Source organism: Cherax quadricarinatus, chromosome 37 (genome assembly GCF_038502225.1).
Source record: "Cherax quadricarinatus isolate ZL_2023a chromosome 37, ASM3850222v1, whole genome shotgun sequence".
NCBI classification, from domain to species: Eukaryota; Metazoa; Arthropoda; class Malacostraca; order Decapoda; family Parastacidae; genus Cherax; species Cherax quadricarinatus.
In genome coordinates this window covers 1,211,101-1,221,217 of record NC_091328.1, presented here as the reverse complement: position 1 = coordinate 1,221,217, position 10,117 = coordinate 1,211,101, and the positions used below count along the sequence as shown (strand labels likewise).

The window sequence follows — 10,117 nt, the reverse complement described above, 5'->3', positions numbered from 1 at the left end:
CACTTCTCAAAACATTTCTGGAACTCTTCCTAGCAGCGTCTAGCACAGCCTGTTAGTCTGCTTGAATCGCCTCTACATTGTTAAAATGCCACCCTTTAAGTGTCATTTTTATTTCTGGGAAGTAAAAAGTTACAGGGGGCTAGATCTGGGGAATTGGGAGGGCGGGGGTACGACTGCTATGTTATTAATGGTCAGAAAACGATGGTCTCGAGTCAGCTGGGTACAAATTTCGCAGCAACTCGTTTCATGCAGGGGCGTAACTATGGAAAGTAGCACCTATGGCAAGCACTGAAATTGCGCCCCTGTCCAAACTTCTGACACCCATCTTTTAGACAACTTTACATAAAATCAGCTCAAAAATACAAGTCAAGCTCATTAATCTTCTACTTAACAAATTATGGCACTACATGAAAATCACAACCGCACCTTGCTTTAACTGACGGAAATTGGTCTATGATGTGTTCAAATCCATTTTTTTTTTTTCAGTTTCTCCCCTTTCTACACTCAGCAGAGCAAGATCACAGAGTCTGCCTTGACCCATGGAGGCTCTCATATATGAAACTTGCCGAATGATCTCTCACAACTGGCGATGGTTAGCATTATCTGAATATTATAATCAAAAAGAACCGCTAAGCCACAAGGGCTATACAGATTATCTGAATAGCAATGCAAAGAATGGGGAAGACGCTCTCATCTCCATACTGAACAATAAATTCGAGCTCTTCGGGTCTTTGATATTTTCATGTTGGCCCAACTTGATATCAACAATCTGTAATTCAAAATTTCTTCGTGTAGCTGCTGTCCATCAACCCCAGAGTTGTACAATTCTCCCAAATTTTCGCACTTCTTCTCTAAGTCGTTACTGTCGGTGCCAAAACAGTCCCTTGACATCGAGAAGGAACTCAAAACTTGGCGTCAGTGTCGTGCAAACAAGCGAACTTTTAATCTGTTACTCTGGGAAGATGGTCGAGTGTTCCCTTCATGACTTAACATTTCTTCGGTGACTATCAACTCAGCGCCTCTCGAGCTTTTATCAGCCATTCATTTCTTTCTCGTTTCTGACGTCTTTCAACTTCAATATTCCATTCTTGACAGAGACTGAGTCCTTCTTCGAGTGACTCACTGACCAACACTACTATTTCATCATCAAAATAATCTCGGAGGGTTTTCAAATCCAGGGCAGCATCGTGGAAATTCATGCTAGGATCCTGCAGCCTCTTTTGAATATGTTCAATGCAAATGAGTACTTTGTTCCAAAAACCTAGCAAGTCAGATCCTAACTCATGATGCGGTTAACTCCGACTTAACAACCACAGGCACGGCGTTTTTGAGGTTTTCCCAGCACTGTGTTGAACGAGAGAAGAACACGTAAAGAGCTTCGATGGTTCCAAAAAACGTGACCATCACTGTATCCTGTTTGGCTGCATGTACATCCACCACGTTGGGTGAGTGAAGTATTCTCCAATGGTGATTATAATTGTTACCTTAATTTTTAAAGGTTCCAGTGACGGGTCATCGGATGACAACCACGTCAGGAAACCACTGTCCTGTTTCCTGACAAGTCTTACCTAACTAGACTTGTCTAATTCTTAGGTAGCATGTAAGCCTTATTATTAACTGCCAGAAATACATTGCACAATTAGTGGCTTTATATGTCTATTATATTCGTACATGTATCTACAATTCTACATTACTTGTATGTCTCGGATAAATAAAAAAAAATCTTTAGTTCATATTTGTACACCTCCCACCTTGGATAGTTGATGCATTATTTACAATTTGTGTAGACAGCTTTTTCTACACTTAAGCACATAAAAATTTAGCAAGAAACCGTCTCAATGCTGTAGCCGTTTCTAAACAAAAAAAAACTTGTTTCAGCATAACTAATGAACGTCAAGAACAAAAGAACCACTAAATAAGACAGGTGTATTTTATTCTGTAGAATTATAAATGAATACATATAAATTCTTATTCATAAGTGGTGAAAAATTAAGACATCGAGGGGAAGGGGGGTACTGGCACTTGAAAACGGTTAAGAACCACTGAATTACATACATCTTGGATCAACACTGTATAAAAAAAAAAAATTGCCTCGACTTGACCCCCAAATCCAGAACTCACTCGGCATTACCCCTAGATACCGACCTCACCTGGTGTTACCTGACCCCTAGATCCAGATCCCACCTGGCGTTACTTGACCCCTAGATCCAGACCTCACCTTTGCTCAGCATCTGACCTTCCCTGACCATCTATGCATTAAAAGTTAATAATTGTGTGTGCTCCTTATACTTGATAAAGGTCACGGTGCGTGAAATGATATGCAAGTGAAAGGCTATTTTTTATTTTGTATGTACATTTTTCTACTAGCTTATAATCATTATTTCTTAGGTTGATTGTCGGCAGACATGATATGAAAGTCAGTAATCCGTACATGTAGGAGTGGCTAATGCAAAATAGTGTATGACTGGAGTTACTGGGAGTAAACATTAAAAACAATGACAGTAAGCGTAAGGGGAAAGTTTTGCGGGACTGCAGTAATGAAAAGGTTATTCAACACTGTACACTGAAAATTCGCAGTCACAACATACGACTCTTACTAATTAAAAATTCAACAAAATTAAAAATCACAGTCAATAAAGCAAATATAGCATAAAAGTAATATATATATATATATATATATATATATATATATATATATATATATATATATATATATATATATACACATACATACACATACATACATACAGACACACACACACACACACACACACACACACACACACACACACACACACACACACACACACACACACACGTTTCCTTAAAATATCGCTGAAGTCCAGTGATTATAAAATCCATGATGAAGCCTAAATTGCCAAAACCTTAGATATAATAGTAATATGTGTATCATAGTAAGTAGCACGAAGCAAGTCGTAGAGAAGCAGGATTCCCTGGGTATGGTGAGTAACAGGAAGGAAGGGAGGCCATGGTTACCTGGAGGTTATTCCGGGGATCAACGCCCCCGCGGCCCGGTCCATGACCAGGCCTCCCGATGGATCAGGGCCTGATCAACTAGGCTGTTACTGCTGGCCGCACGCAGTCCAACATACGAGCCACAGCCCGGCTGATCCGGCACTGACTTTAGGTATCTGTCCAGCTCTCTCTTGAAGGCAGCCAGGGGTTTATTGGCAATTCCCCTAATGCTTGATGGGAGGCTGTTGAACAGTTTTGGGCCCCGGACACTTATGGTGTTTTCTCTTAGTGTACCAATGGCGCCCCTACTTTTTATTGGGGGCATTTTGCATCGCCTGCCCAGTCTTTTACTTTCGTAGGGAGTGATTTCTGTGTGCAGATTTGGGACCATTCCTTCCAAGATTTTCCAAGTGTAGATTATGATATATCTCTCCCTCCTGCGTTCCAACGAGTACAAGTCAAGTGCTTCCAAGCATTCCCAGCAGTTAAGGTGCTTGACAGAACTTATACGTGCAGTAAAGGATCTCTGTACACTCTCTAGATCTGCGATTTCACCTGCTTTGAATGGAGATGTTAATGTACAGCAGTATTCCAGCCTAGAGAGAACAAGTGATTTGAAAAGGATCATCATGGGCTTGTCATATCTCGTTTTGAAAGTTCTCATTATCCATCCTATCATTTTCTTTGCACGTGCGATCGTGGCACTGTTGTGATCCTTGAAAGTGAGAGCCTCAGACATTACTACTCCCAGGTCCCTTACATTATTTTTCCACTCTATTGTATGGCCGGAGTCAGTAGTATACTCTGTTCCAGTTATTATCTCCTCCAGTTTTCCATAACGGAGTAGTTGGAATTTGTCCCCATTGAACATCATATTGTTTACCGTTGCCCACTGGAAAACTTTGTTTATATCTTCTTGGAGGTTAACCGCGTCCTCAGCAGATGACAGCCTCATGCAGATCCTAGTATCATCCGCAAAGGATGATACGGTGCTGTGGTGTATATCTGTTTATGTCTGATATGAGGATAAGGAATAAGATGGGGGTGAGTACTGTGCCTTGTGGAACAGAGCTCTTCACTATGGCAGCCTCCGATTTAACTCTGTTGACCACTACTCTTTGTGTTCGATTTGTTAGGAAGTTGAAGATCCATCTCCCCACTTTCCCAGTTATTCCTTTAGCACGTATTTTATGGGCTATTACGCCATGATCGCATTTGTCAAATGCTTTTGCAAAGTCTGTGTATATTACATCTGCATTCTGATTTTCTTCCAGTGCATCCAAGGCCATGTCATAGTGATCCAGTAGTTGTGAGAGGCAGGAGCGACCTGCCCTGAACCCATGTTGCCCTGGATTGTGCAGATTTTGGGAATCCAGGTGATTTGCAATCCTGCTTCTTAGCACTCTTTCGAAGATTTTTATGATGTGGGACGTCAGAGCTATTGGTCTATAGTTCTTAGCTAATGCTTTGCTGCCACCTTTATGGAGTGGGGCTATATCCGTTGTTTTAAGTGACTGTGGAATTTCACCCATGTCCAAGCTCCTCCTCCATAGTGTACTTAGGGCACGCGAGAGGGGTTTCTTGCAGTTCTTAATGAAAACAGAGTTCCACGAGTCTGGGCCCGGGGCTGAGTGCATAGGCATGTTGTCAATGGCTTTTTCGAAATCTATCGGAGTTAGGGTAATGTCGGAAATCTGGCATACATTTATGGAGTTTTGAGGCTCATTCATGAAGAAATCATTTGGGTCGTCGATCCTCAGACCGATTAGTGGTTCACTAAACACAGAGTCGTACTGGGATTTCAATATTTCACTCATTTCCTTGTTGTCATCTGTGTAAGTCCCATCCTGTCTGAGTAAGGGCCCGATACTAGATGTGGTATTTGCCTTGTTTTTGGCATATGAAAAGAAATATTTTGAATTTCTTTCAATTTCACTAATAGCTTTAAGCTCCTCCTGCCTCTCCTGGTTCCTGTAAGAGTCATTTAGCTTAAGTTCGATAGTTTCCACTTCCCTGGTCAGCGCCTCCTTTCGTGTATCAGATATTCTAGCACTCCTGAGGAGCTCAGTGACTCTTCGTCGTCTTCTGTAGAGGGAGCGTCTTTTTCTCTCCAGTTTACTCCTGCTCTTCTTCTTTCTTAGGGGAATATGCCTAGAACATGCTTCGGCTACCAGGAAGAGGTGAAAGGGACTGGCTGATGTAGCAACAATCTAGTTTAAGTGTGGATTAAAGTGTTGGTAGTTAGGGTGCAGTAGGTTAGAATACTTTTTTTATATATATTTTAAGTAGGTTAGAATACTAGGTGGTGCTGGTAGTGAGAATGTGGTGTGGTGGCCAGAGGTTAGAACACTAGTGATGATATACATATGGTATGTAGCATGGTAATGGTGAGGGTGTAATAGGGTAGAACACCATAATTTTTTTTACTATATTTGCAAAATAATAGAAATGTCTGATTATTCAGCACTTCAAACATTATTCCGTTACTAGTAATACCAAGTTTACCCTATCATTATCAACTTGCTACTGTCGTGACCAGTTCATGCTTAAATTACATAAATCATAATCACAAATCCAGTAAAACTATTTAGTTTATTCTGGCATTCCACAAACTATCCATAATTTATAGTCATTGGCCATGGCAACAAATTTAGATATAGGGGAAAAATATTCGCACTACTTATGGCGAACATGCTGGGTTCTTAGTTATGCAAGCACTCGTGGGAAAAATGAGAGAGAGAGACTCCCAGCCCTAGGCACAAACCACTCGAGCAACACCACCGTGTGAGCTGAACAAGAGTTGTAGGAGACGAGAAACAGTAGGAAATGAACTATTTTTACAGAGACTAATTATGATCAATGTTTTAGTGGTAAAATATATTTTTTATATTGTATTTTATACTGTATTGTGTACATTAACTATATGAAGTAACTGTGAAGTATGAAACGACTAACATTTCTTTCTAGAGATGTAACAATGCCCAGTGGAGTTTGATAAGACGTATTGTGACTTTGTAATCCTTTCTTTGCGCTACCGCTCACAGGATGAGCATAGGGTGCACAATAAACGATGCCTGGGAAAAATTCAAAACAATGTTCACTACCATCCTTGATAATATTGCACCAGTTAAAGAGGTTAGGATTAAACGAAGAACTGAACCCTGGATGAATACTGAGATATTAGATAATATGAAATTCAGAGACCAGCTGCTAAAAAGATTTAAAGCAAACAGACAGGATATTGCAGCACTAAATGAATTCCAAAGGGTGAGGAACAGAGTACAGAGACTTATAAAAGGAGCAAAGGCAAAGCACTACTGCTCAAAAATTGAAGAGTATAAGCATAACCCCAGAAAGCTCTGGCAACAACTAAAACAGTTGGGGTATAGCCATAAGCCAGTAGATAGGTCTAACATAGTACTCACTATCGATAATGAGGTATGCCACGAAACATCTAAGGTGGCAAATTGCTTTAATTCATACTACACATCTGTTGCATCAACACTAGTAAGTAAACTACCAGCTGCATCAAATACCTTTAACACAGACTCTGATAAGTTTCAAACATACTATACCAATAAAGGGGTAACCCCAAACGGTTGTCAACTAGTAAGTGTATCTCATGACTTTATTCAAAAAGAACTAAGCAGGTTAAACCCAACTAAGAGCACAGGCCCTGATAACATCCCGTCTAAGTTCCTAAAAGATGGTGCTTCTGAACTGTCAATCCCTATTGCTCACATAATAAATCTATCAATCACCACTAATACCGTACCGGAGGGGTTCGAGGAGGCCAGAGTTACTCCTATCTTCAAGAAAAATAGTAGGTCTAATGTAAGCAACTATAGGCCTGTTAGTATACTCAGTATAATATCTAAAATTCTAGAGAGGGCGGTGTATTCTCAAGTAGTTAAGTACCTTAATGACAACAACATTCTCCATAGCTATCAATCGGGCTTTAGAAGATCCTACTCAACCGACACCTCCCTTATTAATCTGATGGATTACCTGAGAACTGAAATGTCAAAGGGGAACCTCATAGGTATGGTAACCTTAGACCTGCAAAAGGCCTTCGATACTGTCAACCACAATATATTATGTAATAAACTTCAAGCTATCGGTATAGGTTCTGTAGACTGGTTTAAGTCCTACCTTAGCAACAGGAGACAAATAGTCAAAATCAACAAAACAGAATCAGAACCCCTGCCGATAACATGTGGAGTTCCCCAAGGTAGTATTCTGGGTCCCTTATTATTATGTTATGTCAATGATATGCCTATCAGTGTCAAGTGCAAACTCCTACTGTATGCAGATGACAGTGCTCTGTTAGTGTCAGGTAAAGACCCACAAGATATTGCTAATGTTTTAACACTGGAACTGGAGTCCTGCAGCAAATGGTTAGTAGACAACAAACTATCATTACACCTAGGGAAAACTGAAGCCATTCTCTTTGGCACGAAACATAAACTGAGAAGGGTAATTAATTTTAATGTTCAGTGTAATGGGGAGCCCATCACTTTGGTTTCATCAGTAAAATATTTGGGAATCCCCTTTGACCCATGCATTGTCCTATAAAAACAAAACAGATCACAAACAAACGGCTTGGTTGCCCATGGCTAACCAGCACCATTCTGAAATCCATTGACAAGAAACACCAATATGAAACGCAATATAGACAGGGCTTAATACACAAAGATATTCTTAAACACTATTCATCAGCTCTCACCAAAGTAATAAAGAAAGCCAAACAACTATACTACTCCAGTAGATTCACAGACACTAGAGGAGATATAAAAAAGACCTGGAAAACACTCTCTCAGATTCTAGGGACCCACAAACTGAGAAAAACCAAGAATATTGTCCTAACTAAACCTAATGAAACACCACTACATCCCACTGACACAGCTAACAAGATAAACGACTTCTCAACCATAGGATCTAATCTCGCCAATAAAATCCCACATACCAATGCCCATGCCGGGGACTACCTAGATGGGAATTTCCCTAATTCCTTCTATCTTGCACCAACTGAGCCCATGGAAGTCACCGAGATTATAAAGTCACTTAAAAATAACTCGGGGAATCTGTCTCATGTCCCACCATTACTGTACAAGCGAGCGGCCCATGTCCTTTCGCATGCTATTTCATTACTTTTTAACAAGTCACTAGAGACTAGCACCTTCCCGAAACTACTCAAGATGGCAAGGGTTACACCAATACATAAAGGTGGTGACCCTACAGACTTAAACAACTATAGACCAATATCTAACTTACCATTGCTATCCAAAATCTTTGAGAAACTCGTGCACAGGAGACTGTATTCATTTATAACGGCTCAAAACATACTCAACCCCTGCCAATTTGGATTCAGGAAAAATAAAAGCACTAATGATGCAATCATAAAAATGCTACATCTGCTGTACACAGCATTGGAAAATAAGGAATATCCACTAGGAATTTTTATTGACCTAAGAAAAGCTTTTGACACAGTAGACCACGACATCCTACTCCACAAACTTGATCATTACGGTATAAGAGGCCATGCACTTGCTTATTTCAAATCTTACATTACTAATAGGTATCAGTATGTCACCATTAAAGACACAGCATCGGCAACACGGCCAATTGATACTGGAGTTCCGCAGGGAAGTGTCCTTGGTGCCCTGCTCTTCCTCATATACATCAATGACCTTCCAAACGTATCCCAACACCTGAAACCCATTCTCTTTGCTGACGACACGACTTATGTCATCTCTCACCCTAATCTTGCCACCCTCAACACCATTGTGAATGAGGAGCTGATCAAAATATCGACTTGGATGACAGCCAATAAACTTACGCTTAACACTGACAAAACTTACTATATTATGTTTGGTAGCAGAGCAGGAGATGCACAAATTAACATTAAGATTGACAACACGCTAATTACCAGAAATAATGGGGGCAAATTTCTAGGCTTATACCTTGACAACAACCTGAATTTCAGCACCCATATCCAGTATATAACCAAAAAAGTATCCAAAACGGTTGGGATCCTCTCCAAGATACGATACTACGTGCCGCAAAATGCCCTTCTCACACTATACCACTCACTTATTTATCCATACCTCAACTATGCTATTTGTGCTTGGGGGTCAACTGCAGCAACACACCTAAAGCCAATAATAACCCAACAAAAAGCTGCAGTAAGAATAATCACTAAATCCCATCCCTGGCAAAACCCCCCCCCCCACTCTTCATAGACCTAAACTTACTCCCTGTTCAGTACATCCACACTTACTACTGTGCAATCTACATCTACAGGGCCTTAAACTCTAATATCAACCTTGACCTCAAACGCTTTCTTGATAGTTGTGACAGAACCCACAGGCATAACACCAGACACAAACATCTCTACGACATTCCCCGTGTCCGACTAAACCTTTACAAAAATTCAATGTATGTCAAAGGCCCTAAAATCTGGAATACCCTACCTGAGAACTCTAGAATTGCAGACACATTCATCACCTTCAAAACTACCATTAGAAAACATCTTATCTCCCTGATACACCCCGTCAACTAACTACACGAATACCACCTGGTGGTTCACACTTACACTCACTCACTCGTTTGACCATAAACAGAAATATTAATCTCAATCTTAAAATAATGAATCCTGTGATACTCCAATACTGAAACTATGTACTGTGCCAAAACAAAAGCATTCACATTGCTAAACTCACAAACTAGTATTTAGTCACTTAGCCATAATACCAACTTACCTCATAATTTGTAATATTTTACAATTAAGAATAAAACTAAGTCTGCCCGAAATGCCTAGCCATGCTAAGCGTTCTAGTGGTACACTCTGTAATCACTATTTTACAACATGTAAACCACACAATAACCAAATTTCTGTAAAATCAACATTGTAATCCTTATAGAGAATAAACTTTGAATTTGAATTTGAATTGATAGGGAACAGTGTAGTAAAGAAAGCGAATGCCAGACTGAAGTTCCTGTATAGACAAGCACAGTGTCTACCTACTGAGGCTCGCAGGACCCTATGTCTAGCCCTTATACAATGCCATATGGATTACGCTTGCTCTTCTTGGTACTCTGCCTTGACAAAATAACTGAAAGATAGACTGCAAATCACCCA

General features: G+C 40.2%; 1 protein-coding gene across 7 annotated transcripts in view; it reads right to left on the bottom strand.

Moving 5' to 3' along the window:
- LOC128702118 (uncharacterized) overlaps positions 1–10,117 on the bottom strand; it is a 120,486-nt gene that overhangs the window by 15,930 nt on the left and 94,439 nt on the right. The gene's annotated exons all lie outside the window — the stretch shown is intronic.